The sequence below is a fragment of the Lithobates pipiens genome, unplaced genomic scaffold, assembly GCF_037356315.1.
Source record: "Lithobates pipiens isolate NorthernLeopardFrog02 unplaced genomic scaffold, aLitPip1_a1.2 Scaffold_16, whole genome shotgun sequence".
NCBI classification, from domain to species: domain Eukaryota; kingdom Metazoa; phylum Chordata; class Amphibia; order Anura; family Ranidae; genus Lithobates; species Lithobates pipiens.
Genome location: NW_027507748.1, coordinates 116,080,822 through 116,097,095, shown reverse-complemented (window position 1 = coordinate 116,097,095; position 16,274 = coordinate 116,080,822). Strand labels below are relative to the sequence as shown.

The 16,274-nt window shown below is 41.2% G+C and overlaps 1 protein-coding gene and 1 non-coding gene across 3 annotated transcripts in view; one reads left to right on the top strand and one right to left on the bottom strand.

Annotated features, from left to right (window-relative positions):
• The window catches only part of TRARG1 (trafficking regulator of GLUT4 (SLC2A4) 1), a 54,157-nt gene that overhangs the window by 30,245 nt on the left and 7,638 nt on the right, over positions 1 to 16,274 (bottom strand). The gene's annotated exons all lie outside the window — the stretch shown is intronic.
• Positions 12,987 to 13,089, top strand: LOC143986240 (U6 spliceosomal RNA). The gene has a single exon (XR_013276454.1). It is a non-coding gene; the product is annotated as a U6 spliceosomal RNA (small nuclear RNA).

The window sequence follows — 16,274 nt, the reverse complement described above, 5'->3', positions numbered from 1 at the left end:
CTGGTCAGGAGGACCAGGACCATGAAGTCAGTGCATCCTTCTGGACCGGAACCCCGAACCACATGACGTCCGCATATTAAATGCCCTCTCCCAGAAAGCACAGCAAGAGCGCCACTCCCACTGGGCGGGCTCCGAGAGAGAGTAACTTAAGCACCCAACCAGACCATAGTTCCATACCTGCCAGAAGAGACAGTGCCCCTTGTTGTCAGGCGGAACATCTCATAGTCCAGTCAGACTGATGCTGAAGTCCAAATTTAAACAATTGTACCCAAACCAAACTGCAGTTTAGGCATAACCTTAACTTTGAAAAACGCATAGCGCGTGCTCTTCAGGAGCCGCCGCTACACTGTAATATGGATTTTCAGTGGCTGAGTTATGATAAGCATTGGTTTCTTATAATTTTCCCTGAGTATAACACCACAATTATCATTGGCACCCCAGATGGCGAAAGTAGATAACAACTAGATTATTAGGTGACTTGTTACTTGCTTCAATTTTTTTTTTATAGACATGCAATCTTATATCAGACTGAAATAAGAACAAAGTCTTATCTGGGATTTACATGAGATTGAGATCATTTTCAAAATAACATAGATGGAAAAAATACATCCCAAAATATAATTTTAGAGAGCGCTATAGATTGATGAGGGAGAAGATTTTTGCTGATTTGTTTTTAAAAGTGCAGCTCTGGGACTGTTGCCTCTATCCTTGTTTTACTACTTAGCAAGTTAGTGACCTGGAACAAGAATACAGCTCAGAAGTTTCTACACTTCATTGGTGGCATACTAAGTCTGGGTCAGTGACTCACTAAATAATGAAGAAAGGACATCAATGAGCCCTAAACCTTGCACCTTTAAAAACAAGTCAGCAATAGCAGTGGTGTACCTGGCATATTTTTATCGCCCCCTCCCATACATCAAAATAATTTTCAGTAATAATCATGAAATGAAGTGTCATGCACACTGGGGGTGGAAGTAGAATTAGTTGGTGGAGAGCCGATAGCAGCAGCTGTAAGTACAGTTGCAACTTTATGTGCAGGTATTCAAGTTAGCATTGGACCATCCTGCAAAAGCTTCTTGAAGGTATGAGGTATGAAGAAGAAAAATGCATTGCATATAAAGCGTCAGCTAAAGAACATCTGGAGGCATAGCAATTAAAGTCGGTGTCGTGGTATATGGCTTGTAGTGTGGGAGTTAAATAAGCCTCAGCATTGGCATCATTGTCAGCAATATTAACCCCTGCTGTGATGTAAGTGGCTGCAATCATCTTCTGTTTACTGGTGGTCAGTGGTAGTAATGTTAACCCCCAGCGTTGTTGGTCCTTGGCTGGTTGTAAAAGTACACCTTCTCAGCACTGGTAATCAGTGGCTAACTAGAACAAAAACCATCCCTCCCCCATCATTGTTGGTCAGTGGCTGACTGTAACAATGAATCCATACCCCCAGCATTGGGGGTGAGTAGCTGGTTGTAATAATCCCCCGCCTCCCCCAGTATTGGTGTCCAGTGGTGGACTGTAACAATAAACCCCCACCCCTAGCATTGGTGATCAGTGGCTGGATGTAAAATTCTCCCCCCATCCTCCATAATTGGTAGTCAATGGCTGGCTGGAACAATACATTCCCCCTAGCATTGGTGGTCACTGGCTGGATGGAACAATAACTCCCACACACCACTCGGTGGTCAGTGGCTAATGCTGCGTACAGACAATTGGATTTTCCAAGGGGAAATGTTGGATGTGAGCTTGTTGGCGGTAAGTCAGATCGTGTGTATGCTCCATCGGACATTTGTTGGCGGACTTTCCGCCAACAAATGTTGGCTAGCAGGTTCTCAAATTTTCCTATCGTGTGTACACAAGTCCATCGCACAAAAGTCTACGCATGTTCGGAATCAAAAACGAGCCGGAAGCACTCGGTCTTGTAAAACTAGCGTTCGTAATGGAGATATCACATCAGCTCATCTTACGTCTTGTACGTCACTACGTTCGTAATTGTTGGCCAACATTTGTGTGACCGTGTGTATGCAAGACAAGTTGGTGCCAACACCCTTCGAACAAAAACACGGTTTTGTTGTCGGAAAGTCCGATCGTGTGTATGGGGCATAAGGGTAACTGGCTGATCCACTTCACATATACATTAGAAATAACAGCATTCCCCAGATCAGAGTAAGAGAATGCAGATCCAATTGAATGTAGGCAGCATAAATGTTTATAAATGGAGTGAGCAGCAACCCAACAGGAAAGTCACAAACAAACAGTAAAAAGTAGGTGAACAATAACATTTCCTCTCTTTTATCAGATCCTTTAGTATTAATAGTGTTATGAAAGCCTTTGGGCTTATTTCACCATTGGATTAGAAACGGCTGGTTTTACAAGTTGACTATTCACTGAGCTTAGTAAATAAAGTGATGCTGTGTTTGCCTCAATCCAATGATCAATCCAATCAATTATGTGAAAACAAAATTCTATTTTTTTTGTTTTTCCTAGGCCATTTTTGGGCAAAGCGAACATAGCTTTACCCTATTCAGTTTATGTAAGTGATTCACTTTGCTAAGGTTAACCTCTCTACTCCTTTAGTAGATTCAGTCATCTAGGTATTCTAAATCAGTATCCTGAAAAGGCTTCTTAGCTAAATGATGCTTAGGAAGGGTCTGCTCTTTTAAATGGAAAACACCATGGATTTAGCCAACAGTAAATTATACAAAGAATTAAGAATTTACAATATATTTACAATACATAATGCTGCTTTTAAATAAAGCAAATGTGACTCCAGTGCTGAATGATAGGGGCAGGGGAGGTCAGTGCAGTGCAGACGCCCAACGTTTTCCTTATTAACCAATTGCATCATTGGTTGTTAGGACGCGGGGGTTAGAAGGTTGTAATGATGCACAATGAAAATGTGGGTTTATGTAATTAAAAGTCAGGCTTGATCCACCCGCTAGCTTGTATACAATTTTTGAGGAATTGTAGGCTTTTTGCCAAATCCCCCCTGAAGAAACCTGAAGGCACCCCAGGGTGCCTGGACACCCTGGTTGAAAAAGGCTGCTCTAAAATACCTACAATGTGCTACACCATCCCATGTAAATTCTGGCAAAAGGTCCAATCCTTCCCTTCTTTTATAGAACAAAACTCCCTTTTCCCTCCATTTATCTGCTTTTTAATCCACTTTTATCTTATCTTTCCTCATTCAAAGGAACAGACCTACCATTTTTGCAGACTACCCAACTGTACAATGGCCTACTAGAGATTAGAGGCTACTTATATTTTAAATGTATATATATATATATATATATATATATATATATATATATATATATATATATATATATATATATATTAGGGCTGGGAAAATTTAAGATTCATTCCTTGATTAATCGTTAATTTTTTTGATCGATTTTCTGATCGGGTACTCCCCTCTTCGCCAGCTTCCGGGTCGTCAGGGAGTTCCGTCGGAGATCTGGTGACATCATGGACATCAACATCACCGGACTCCTCCCCCTTCCCTAAGTGTCTCCATCTGCTAACGAAGGGAAGGAGAGGGGGGTCCGGTGACATCAATGTCCGTGACGTCACTGGACTGCCTGGACAGTGATGATAAATATGGATGTGGTTAACTGGGATCATTCAGTGAGCTAAGTGTAGGCAAATTTGATAACATCCGTTTTTAACATTGTTGTAAAAAAAAAAAAAAAATTAAACACTCTGGTATGTCTACGTGACTGGCTAAAGTGATGCCTACTTGCATACTAAAGTGACTGACAGTCAATAGTTACATAGTTAGTCAGCTTGAAAAAAGACACAAGTTCATCCAGTTTAACCACAAAAAAAATAAAATAATATCATACAATCCCACATACCCAATTCTATACCCACAGTTGATTCAGAGGAAGGAGAAAAACCTCAGCAGAGCAATATACTAGATACATTTTAAAATTAAAGTTAAACTAACTTTCTACAAATATGAAATTTTAATCAGTAACAGCCCTAATATATAGTGACTGAGTCTTTATACTCGGGCAACAGTAATATAGGGAAGGGGGAAAAGCAAAAATTGTTCTTACTTGCCGATTGGTCTTTTTTGTTGACCTTGTCTGCCACTACCCATGTCTGTTCCACTCCTTTGTTCTGCATTACCTACCATTGGCTCTGCATTTTTCTATTCTACTTTTCTTTACTTTGCTGTTTGCTTTAGTTGTAAATAGGGCCACATTACCAAATCATTGGTTGAAATATGGCTGACGGTCTTTTTTCATTGTTCTGGTGACTTCACTGGAATATCTACTGGCATATCTATTAACAAAGGATGTTTTTTATATTTTCTTTCTATGCCATTTTGCTCGGTATAGAAGCTCTGATGTTAAATATTTCATAAACAACAAAGTGGTATGGAAGATTGCAGAGGCCCTTTTATTGTTAATTCTCAAGTTCACCTTTAGAAGCCTTTTTACCTACACGCTGTGTCCTACTTATCATGGGTAGTCTATCAACACAAGGAGTTTCTATGATGACCAACAATTTGTCTGCCAGAATCATTTGGCCTGGTCAGGAAATATATTCATGTCTATAACCAGCTGGAGACCCTGTTGTCGGAGAGATTTAAAGAATGATGTAAAAAAAAATATTAAGATTGCTGTTTTTCTTCAGAGATGAGCTAGAGCTGTCTGCCCTCACCTTCCTCATCCATTGCTTTATAAACGCAAAGTCAGCAAGATGGTCATGCTATACATCTGACTGTCTTCTTAAATCTGTAGTCAGCTTTGCACTTTAATATGGAGCAGGCCACTTGCCGGTTTATATGTCACATAGTTACATAGTTAGATTGAAAAAAGACACAAGTTCATCTAGTTCCAATAGGAGCTCTCTCTTATTAATGTTAACACTTAAAGTGTTGCTAAACCCACAACAGTAAAATCAGTCTGTACAGTGCATCCGAAAAGTATTCACCTTTTCCACATTTTTTTGTTACGTTACAACCTTATTCCAAAATTGATTAAATGTATTATTTTCCTCAAAATTCTACAAACAATACCCCATAATGACAACGTGAAAGCAGTTTGTTTGAAATCTTTGCAAATTTATTTAAAAAGAAAGATGAAAAAAAAAAATCACATGTACAGAAGTATTCACAGCCTTTGCCATGACACTCAAAATTGAGCTCAGGTGCATCCTGTTTCCACTGATCATCCTTGAGATGTTTCCACAACTTGATTGGAGTCCACCTGTGGAAAATGTCCAGCTGATTGGACATAATTTGGAAAGGCACACGTGTTCTATATAAGGTCCCACAGTTAACAGTGCATGTCAGAGCACAAACCAAGCCAAGAGGTCCAAGAAATTGTCTGTAGACCCCTGAGACAGGATTGTATCGAGGCACAAATCTGGGGAAAGGGTACAAAAACATTTTTGCAGCATTGGAGGTCCCAATGAGCACAGTGGTCTCCATAATTCATAAATAGAAGAAATTTGGAACCACCAGGACTCTTCCTAGAGCAGACTGCGACTGCCTGGCCAAACTGAGCGATCGGGGGAGAAGGGCCTTAGTCAGGGAGGTGACCAAGAACCTGATGGTCCCTCTGACAGAGTTCCAGCATTTCTTTGTGGGGAGAGGAGAACCTTTCAGAAGAACAACCATCTTGGCAGCACTCCACCAATCAGGCCTGTATGGTAGAGTGACCAGACAGAAGCCACTCCTCAGTAAAAAGCACATGACAGCCAGCCTTGAATTTTCCAAAAGGCACCTGAAGGGCTCTCAGACCATAAAAATACTAAATTCTCTGGTCTGATAAAATAAAGACTGAACTCTTTGGCCTGAATGGCAAGCATCATGTCTGGAGTAACCATGCACCGCTCATCACCTGGCCAATACCATCCCTACAGTGAAGCATGGTGGTGGCAGTATCATGCTGTGGTGATGTTTTTCAGAGGCAGGAACTGGGAGACTAGTCAAGATCGAGGGAAAGATGAATGCAGCAATGTACAGAGACATCCTTGATAAAAACCTGCTGTGGACCTCAGACTGAGGTGAAGGTTCATCTTCCAACTGGACAAAGAGCCTAAGCACACAGCCAAGATAACAAAAGAGTGGCTACGGGACAACTCTGTAAATGTCCTTGAGTGGCCTAGCCAGAGCCCAGACTTGAACTCAATTGAACATCTCTGGAGAGATCTGGAAAATGGCTGTGCACCGATGTGCCCCATCCAACCTGATGGAGCTTAAGAGGTCCTGTAAGGAAGAATGGGAGAAACTGCCCAAAAATAAGTGTGCCAAGTTTTAGCATCATACTCAAAAAGACTTGAGGCTGTAATTGGTGCTAGAGGTGCTTCAACAAAGTATTGAGCAAAGGCTGTGAATACTTATGTACCTTGGATTTTTTTCACTTTTTATTTTTAATAAATTTGCAAAGATTTCAAATAAACTTCTTTCACATTGTCATTATGGGGTATTGTTTGTAGAATTGTGAGGAAAATAATAAATGTAATCCATTTTGGAATAAGGCTGTAACATAACAAAATATGGAAAAAGTGAAGCGCTGTGAATGCTTTCCACATGCACTGTATGCAGTAAAGCATGTTTGTTATACTCACTGTGGAACCTTAATGGTTAATCCCCCACATTGTGTAAAAAGGCTGTTTGATCCTGTTTACTCTGATCCTTCCCTTCTTTTACTGTCCCCAATTAATGACCCGATAGAACAGAGCCTTAGAGGCACTCTGCATATGCTCAGTTTGGTGTGTATTGCTAGAGTATTTATTTTTTAAATTTTTTGAACATACTCAGCACGGTGTACATTCAATAGAAGACTGCAAGCAGACAGGTAAGGCCCCTTTCACACGGGACGGATCAGTAATGATCCGCCCTGTGATGATCCGCTCGCTCAGCGGGGATCGCTCCGTTGTCCCCGCTGAGCCGGGACCGCCCTGTCAGCTCTCCGCTCTCCTCTATGGGGATCAGATGAGCATGGACCGTCTGTCCGTGTTCATCCGATCCGCTCTGCAGACGGATAGAAAAATAGGATTTTCCTCCGTCTGCAGAATTGCGGAGGCAGACAATAGCGGGTGTCTGCGAATGTTCATCCGCAGACAATAGCGGGTGTCTGCGAATGTTCATCCGCAGACACCCGCTATCCTATAGGGATGCATGTATGTCCCTATTTCATCCGCAAACGGATGGATGAAATACGGACATACTGTCCGCATGTGTGAAAGGGGCCTAAGTGTGTGTTTATTACAGACGATACATAGCATGTCTCTTCTGAAATAAAGCTAAAGCGTAACTTTACTATTTCAGTCAACATTGACTATTTTCAAACCCTATGCTGCTAGCATTAGTAAATAGATAGGAAATTATATCATATTTACTTGTTTTTAACTTTTTTTCTTTTAAATTTTTCAGTTACTTCCTGTTTTCCAGGCCTTTTTCAGGAGGGGAGGAGAGGTTTTCTCGGCTAAGCACATGCCTAGGCTAAGGGCAGACATATTCCAGGAAGTCAATGCTACATGAATTATCTGCCCTTTTTCAAGATGGCCACAGCCAGAAATGCTAGGGGGGTGTTTTTTCAGTTTGATTTCTCAGCAAAATAAAGCATGGAGACATAAATGGGTGAGATTATTTTGAATAATAAAAATTAATTAAATAATATTTTCACTTTGTGGTGCTCAGATGTAATGTAGTTCTGCTTTAAGTTGTATTCTGCTTTAATAAGTGTATAATTGTTTTTATTTACAAATGTCTGAGTCAGATTGGGAGTTTCTGTTGGGATTCAAAGTTTAAAGGCCAAGCACTTCAATACCATATTATACCACTTATAAATGCCTTGTACCTTGATAAACTAGTGAATATAATAACACAGAAAGTCTCAGTGTGCATCTATGCACGGTAATAAACATTTAATTTTAGATGCATTGAAATGATGCACTTCCATGGAACATTATTGACATTTTCTTGGCCACAAACAAAATCGCAGTAAGTTGTAGAGGACACGAATGAGCTGACTTGTAAATCTTGAAGTAATATTGCCAGTTGGTTGTAGACACAAGGAAATGGTGCCAGCAGACGAGAGCATTTTTCTACTGCATTCATTTGCAAAGTGGGTAAGCTGGCTTTAACAGCAATATTAACTCCTTCAAGGCATTAAAAAAAAGATTTCAGGTTTCTACTTTTTATTTAACCATAATAATATTGCTGGTGAGATTCAACCAAAATAGGAGCAGCCGTTTTTAAAAGAATGAGGCTTCCACCTAAAGCCTGGTACACAGCATGAAAAAAAACTGAAAGCTCCGGTCGGTAGCTACTATACTAACCATGCGAGGTTTGTCCAGCGATCTCCCCTGCTGTGCTGTTGTGTCCGGACAGGGGGACGCAGGGGACGCCACCCCGCCAGAACACTTCGATCAACTCTCTCTGCTATTGACTGAGAGTGCTGATTGGGAGTTGGTCGGCTGGTGGTTTTCCAGCATGCACATCATGCCTTTCAGCCGGCTTCTGTCGAACAGACGGGCACACACGGGCACAACGTTGGACCATTTTTTTTTGTACCGGTAAATGTATCATAACATTCTGCGCTTGTGTACAGGGCTTAAGGCTAGGTGTTTGTTCTTCGCTTTGCAAAGAGTTTGGGAGGATAAGAACCCCTGTCACACACATTTGGATTGCTCTCTGTGTCCTCATTGAGGAGATTCTGTATTTATTTATCCTGTATTTACCATATTTATCCTTGTGGCCATTGTCACAGATAGTGAAAGTGAGGGAAAATCCAGAATGTATAGCTGTCACCGAAACAAAAATAAAGGGGAAATCTTCCAATGGGGATAATTGTTCTAGTGACAACTCTCTAAATAAAAGCTACCTCACTTTGAAGAGATTGATAATAGTGACAACAGCGGACAATGCCTGCCCCATGTATCTCAGCTTGGCCACTTGTAGTCTCCACCATGTGATGGAGTGACAATGCAGGAGTACAACTGGAAGACAGTGGACACCCTTACACAGAAAATGCCTTCACATGGACCCTTGCAGCAGAATCATCATGTAATATTTTGGGGTGCATTTGCACCTGCAAATTCACCCTGCCTCCTATTAGATGTGAGAACCCAAGCAGGGGTTCTGGTGATTAGCTGCATGTAGGCTGCCCCACTGAACGCAATATGAGGCTTCTGGCTATTACAGTAATTGCACCCTCTCACATTAAATTTTTCAAGCAGCGATCACATGGGATCAGCCCTGGACGCAGGCAGTCTGCATGTAGTGTAAAGTAATCAGATTTTATAGAGTGCATGGGTGCCAGGACCGGAAACGGTCCACCATGACCCTTACTAGAATTCAATGTAGAATCTAAGTGGAGACTAAAGCTGGCCGTACATGGACAAAATTCAGCAGGGAACAGACAAATTACAATCCCTGTATGGGCTAGCTGGTTATACACAAATCAATCTATTGATCAAAATGTATACAACCAGCCCATTGGGTTTTCCTGAATGATCAGTGCCGCCTGCTAAAGCTGGCAACACTGGTCATTATATTCTCCTTGCCAGCAGAATACAATAGCTCAGCGTGAGTGATTCCCCCATCCATATTAAATGTGTGGATGAGGCAATCGGTTCTTTTTTTTGTTGTTGTTCAACCCTGAGGTTGAAAAAAATATGAATCATGTATGGCCAGCCTAAGGTCTAGAAATTGACTCCCCTATCCACATGCTCGAGAGATCAACTTCTGTACAACCAGCCTGCCCATAGAGGGATCAAAATTTAGCCAGTCTTTGCTGAATCAGCTGAATTTTAATCCATCTATGCCCGGTTTAATGCCTGGAAATACACACATAAAACAGCCCATGACAGTTTTTTTATCCAGGTATTGCTGAAAAGCACCAGTTCATCCCTTCAGCAATTGGATGATTTGGGAACCTCTTTTGCATATATATTTGTAATGCAGGAGAGGTATTCCCTAACACATAAATAAGCTGATGTACAATATATTACCAAAAGTATTGGGACAAATCACTTCTGGGAGAATGGTCAAACATTCCCATAGACACACTCCTAAACCTTGTGGACAGCCTTCTGAGAATAGTTGTAGCTGTTATAGCTTCAAAGGATGGACCAACTCAATATTGAACTCTACGGACTAAGACTGGGATGCTATTTAATTTCATGTGCGTGTATAGTGTATCAAGGTGACAGTACCAAGATGTCTCTCAGCCACCATTTACATTTAGAACTACCTTTGAAGACTGCATCTGATTGGGAATACATCAAGCAATGAGAAAAAGGAATTTACACATGTAAAGAGCTGTCTGGGATCCTAATGGATTACAGAGTGACCTAGGTGGTTATTTACTAAAGGAAAATCCACTTTGCACTGCAAGTTCACTTGAAAGTAAAGTCACTGTAGATCCGACGGGGACATGCAAGGAAAATAGAAAAACAGCATTTTAGCTTGCATATGATTGGATGATAAAATCAGCAGAGCTTCAACTCATTTCAGGTCTACCCCTTAGATTTAGAGCGACTGCACTTGCAGTACAAAGTGGATTTTCCTTTCGTAAATACCCCCCAGTGTTCATATTTCACTGAATCACTTACTTTCACCTTTTGCCATAGCCATTTATTTTACAGTTCCTACACTATACATGGCAATAAAGTTACTAATATAAATGTTTAAAAAATGTGAGCACACAAATGAATCCCTTACCTGGTGGATAGTATTCAATGCAGGAAGAATGTGACAACTGCACATAAATGTAGCAGAGACAGAAATTAAAACATATGAAATATGTGACATTCAACAATGAAGACGTTATCCATTCAAACTATAAAGTAGGAAATATTAGAACAATCCTCATAGCGGAACTGAACATGGGAAATAAAATTGTTAGAAACAGACTTTGAATGTCTTTTGCACTAAAAAAACTCTTTACCTTTTTACTAGCATTCATTTTAATGTACACTGCTTCCAGCACATGTGGGGAAAAAAAAAGTGGGCACTGACAGGTTCAAATACCAACCCACACTTACATCTCTGTAAGACTTTTGTGGCAGGAATTCCCTGAATCTACCAGCTTTCTTTGAGCTCCCCAATTATTTATTTTCTCTGTATTAAGTGGAAATTATTAGGATTTCTCTGATTGACTTTGTAATGGTGGTAGGAATAGAACAGAACTGGTCTGGAGGAGTTATCTCATTACAGGAGCTCCGGGGATATCTAGTATGAGATTTAAAGTGATGTTTAAGCTTAAATTTTTTTTTTGCAGTTTCTGCTCTTGAGGTGAAGACTTATAATGGATACAACTTCTTGATGTAGTAGTTGTCCTCTCCTCTTGAGTGTGCTGGTTTTCTTATGCCGCATACACACGATCAGAATTTCGGGCAGCAAAAGACTGATGAGAGCTTTTCATCGCAAAATGCGACCGTGTGTATGCTCCATCGGAGTTTAGCTGGCCGAATTCCCGCCAGCAAAAATTTGATAGCATGTTCTCAAAATTAATCGGAAATTCTGATCGTGTGTATGCAATTCCGACGTGCAAAAACTCACGCATGCTCAGATTCAACCAACGAGATGGAAGCTATTGGCTACTAGGTATTGAACTTCCTTTTTCTAGTCCCATCATACGTGTTGTACGTCACCGCATTCTTGGTGGTCGGAATTTGGTGTGACCGTGTGTAGGCAAAACAGTTTGAAAGGAATTCCATCTGAGCTTTTTCCGACGAGAATTCCGATCACGTGTATGCGGCATAAGTGTTAGCCCAGTTTCAGGTTGGCTCCTTTCTCTTGCAGGATCCTTTGGAGCCAACCCTTTGTTCATGCTCCCAGGATCTGACTACAGAGCAGTTTATGGATGCATGCACAGGTAGCCCACTCCTCTGCCCCTTCTACAAAGGAATTAATTGACTGCAACTTCTGAGACATTGCATTTGGAACCACTGCCAATCACTTACCTTAGAGAAGGAGCAAAGGCATGCCTTTTGTATGTAGTACTGGCTGCCTCAGTGGTCCCCTTGTCAGTCAAATTTTTTGAATGAGGGGCATGCATGTGCATTGGTGAAAAGAATGATGGGACATGTAGTCCCTAGATTTGTGACATAAAAATGTGCATGCTTCCTTACCCGGAAGTACAAGGAAGCGGTGCACTGGATGCTGGAGGATGCGGCTGTAAGCACACAAAGAAGTGTTTCTAAACTAAATGGATCATTAAATGAATCTATACCAAAGTGTTGCTATTAAATTGATAGTAAGGTTTTGTTTTTTGTTTAAAAATAACAAACATGTTAAACGTACCTGCTCTGTGCAGTGGTTTTACATAGAGCAGCCCAGATCCTCCTCTTCTCGGGTCGCCTGACCCCTTCTTCCTGCCGAGTGCCCCCACCGCAAGCAGCTTACTATGGGGGCACCCAGACTGAGCCGCTGCTCTGTGTGTCTATTCGGATCCCTTGCTCGGCCCTGCCCCCTCTCTCTCCTCATTAGCTCACTGACTTTGACAGCAGCCGCAGCAAATGGCACCCTCTGCTGTGTCTCAGCTGATCAGGAGGAAGGGTCCCAGACAGCCAATGCTCTTGTGCAACATTGCTGGATTGGGCTCAGGTAAGTATTGGGGGGGGGGGGGGGGGTTGCAAGATAAAAAAAAACTTCTGCCTTTTAGTACAACTTTAAAAAAAGACGAGGCTTTCGTGCTTCTTCACACCATGACTTCAGCCTTTTGTATGTGTTTTTGCATATGCATTCACGTGTTTTTGATGCATTTTTGGGGAATTTTCAATGAGATACAGTGCGTTTTTTTTCCTCTTTTTTTTATTTTGACACTTGAAAAATCTTTATTTTCATTAGGGCAATGTGCATTCTGGTGCATTTACTGGGATTTTGATGCATTCCAAATGAAAAAATTGCAGCCCGTTGTAGTATTGTTGAATACGTTGGAACTGACTGCATTGATGTGAACTAGGGCGCTTGGAATACATGGCAAACTTTGTGCATACATTCTTCATGCAGTTTAAAATACGCTGGAAAGTCCTCTACATATACTAAAATTGGAACGATACAGAGAAGATTAGCATGGCCCCTGCACAAGGATGACATGCAAAATTTGTGAATCGTTCCAAAAAACTATGCAGCAACTATATTAAAATTAATAATTCGCTTATACAGAAAACAAGCCCATCAATAAAATGAATATGCCTAATAAATTTAAAAAAAGTATGTTGCAATGCTTAAAAATTACACTCATACAGTTAAAGAAGTTACAAGCAGTCTTGCATCAATGTTCTAATAGATCACATAGAGATGAACACACTGCTGTCACTTATTCTATATCATGATAGAAAAGGTCCACGGTTTGCAGGGCAGTTTTGTTTTCTGTGGTTGATAAGGACAAGCTGTAAATAGTAAAGATCTTGTTGCCTTTTTAACATATTGAGCTCATAATTGAGTCCTTCAGTAGTTGGTGGCCTGGGGTTTTTTCTTTAGCCGCTATGCCCTTGAGCTTGCCCTGCGACTAGAATACATGCATGTGTCTGTTTCTCTCTTGATAAATTGGCACTGCTACATGTCATTGGCTTGTGGCCTTCAGGATATTCATTAGGAAAATCTTCTTTAGGTTGACATGAGATTTGAATATGTCAATTTGATCGGATGCAATGTGCATACAAAAATGTAAATGACGGAATAAAGAAAACGTAATCCATTGTATATATATATTACTAAATACTACATATAAAAATATGTAATAATAAATCCAATTCAATTAAAATATACAAGATAGGAGATAGGAATTGTGAGGAAGGGTATTTAAGCACTTGTTACCCTTGTTATACCCAAAATATTAAATTGAAACAGTCCAACAAAGGCTACTTTTGCATTAAAGCTGAACACCATGTAGATATAAAAGATATATATTAAGGTAGGTCAGGGGTGCTCAACCTGTGGCCCGAGGGCCACATGTGTCCCTCAACCTCAAACCGGGGAAGTGCAATTCAATTTTATACTGTGCCTTAGGTATGCTTTCTAAAAGCGCACCAAAGCTTCAGAATGTAGGAGATCTGGTGCACTTTCAGAAAGTACACCACACCAGCAAGATATAATAGAAGTCAATGGCAAAGTGCAGTTAACTTTCAGAAAAGGTGCAAGTGCGCTGCACTGCGGGTAAACCTCAGTGCATCAGTGTGCAAGCAACCTTATAGGAGGCTTAGGACAGTAACGGTTCATTTACATTTGCAGTCTGGGGGTGGTAAAACCCCATAGATGAGACGTGTTTTTATCACACCCTTACAACCACTGGTATAGCCTCAGGGGTTGCAATGGGGCCCCGCCCCATGTTCCAGGGGGGCCTGTGCAGTCTCCATGTCACGTTCTGTTTTACACTTGGACAGAAGGGGCTGTTAGGACACCAAACACTGTAACTGTTGAAAGGCAGTTTCTCATCCTCTTGCTCCCCTGCCCCCCCCCCCCCCCCCCCCCATAGCATCATTATGCTATTCAATATAGAAATTTCAAACAAAATTCTGAACCATTTAAATTTAATTGTGGCCCGTGACCAGTTACCAAATCCCTTAAAGGAGCAGTAAAGCCAAATCTCATTTGGCTGTACTTCTATTATGGATCACAGTAGTGCAGTATGTTCTCAAGTCCGCTGACGTCACAGAGTCAGTCCAGGCTTGAGCAAGATCATGACCATATGGTTGGGATCCGCCCACATACCTGGACTGGCACCCAGAACCAATGAGAGCTTGAGCTGGCTGCTCCCGCCCCTCCACAGCTTAGGGTTTTCGGTGAGCGAGGAGGGGGGCAGAGCAGAGAGCGGTGACTGACTCAGGGAGCTGTGAGAACAGAGCAATCAGTGGTGTTAAATCGCCCATCTCTCAGTGTTAGAGCTGGTGGGGGACAGATGCAGCAACAGACCAATGCTGCATCCAGCTAGGTAAGTGTGATGGGGGAAAAAAAAATTCCATTCTCCTCTAAGTGGCCCTTGCTCTTAGAAAGCTTGAGCACCCCTGTTGTAGGTCTATATTTATTAATGAATCAATACATGTACTTTTGACTTAGTATCAGCCTCATGCAATCCCTGTACAGCCAAGTATAGACTAGGAGATGGAGGAGCATCACAAGAGGTCAATTAATTGAGAACAAAGCAACACTGAGATGGGCTTCCCATTTCTCTGTCCAGTCACATGTTGGGGGGAAAGACAAGATCTAAAATTGTTACTTAACTGCATCACAATCAATGCAGGGCTATTTTCCTGCATTGAACATGGAGGTGGCAGGCATCAGACCAGGAACAGAAGCACCTTAGAGAGGGGGCTTTGCAGGAGTGAAGCCTACAGGAAGGAGGAGTAAGGAAAGTTTTGCCCCTTAGACCTGCACCCCCGGACTGTTGGGGGAGAGGGGGGCTGCATAGGGGAATTTCTTTCTTGTGTCTGGAGAAGGGCTTTTTTAAAAGCAATCAGTAAATAAAGAAGTGTCTAGGGAAGCCCATAACCAACAGGTTGAACAAAGAATAGCACATGGCCCGGCCAGACATTATCAACATTTATCAAGTTATAAAAGGAAATTTTCATAAATCAAAACACATGTATGAGAAATCTCAAATAGATCTTCAAACTTCAATACATCTCAAACTTCTTGACTGCCCTCTAATTTTGTAGCATTGGAATCAGTCAATCAGTAAATCAGAACCAATTCAGCTGTTCTGCCCTGGAACTAGTATACAAATGCGTATATATATATATATATATATATATATATATATATATATATATATATATATATATATATATTCTCTAATGCCTCTCTGTATGTCAGACACTAGAATCAGCATTCCAAATAACTGAGGTAATAAAATCAATCACAGGATCAGTCACTTAGAGAGGGAATTGGTTTCAATAAAACCACAGAGTTGAGATAAGAGGGAGCATAAAATTAAAATAACGTTCTTGTCTGGCAAAACAGATAGAGGAACCTGCAAGTGTAAAGAACAAATGCAGTTGTCCTTATGTACACATATGCTTAAACCTGGTATTCGGGATAAGTAAATATTGTCTAAATATCAGTCATGTATATTCCTACTTGAATCTTAACCTGTATTGTGTATTTCTTTAAGATATGTGGAGTTAAAAATAACACACATGTTATACTTACCCTCCCATTGAGTGCCCCCACAGTGAGCAGCTTGCTATAAGGGCACCCGAACCGAGCCACAGCTCCCTGTGTCCATTCAGACACAGAGCCGCGCCTGGCCTGCCTCCACTCTCTTCTCATTGGCTCACTGACTTTGATTGACAGCAGCGGGAATCTTTGG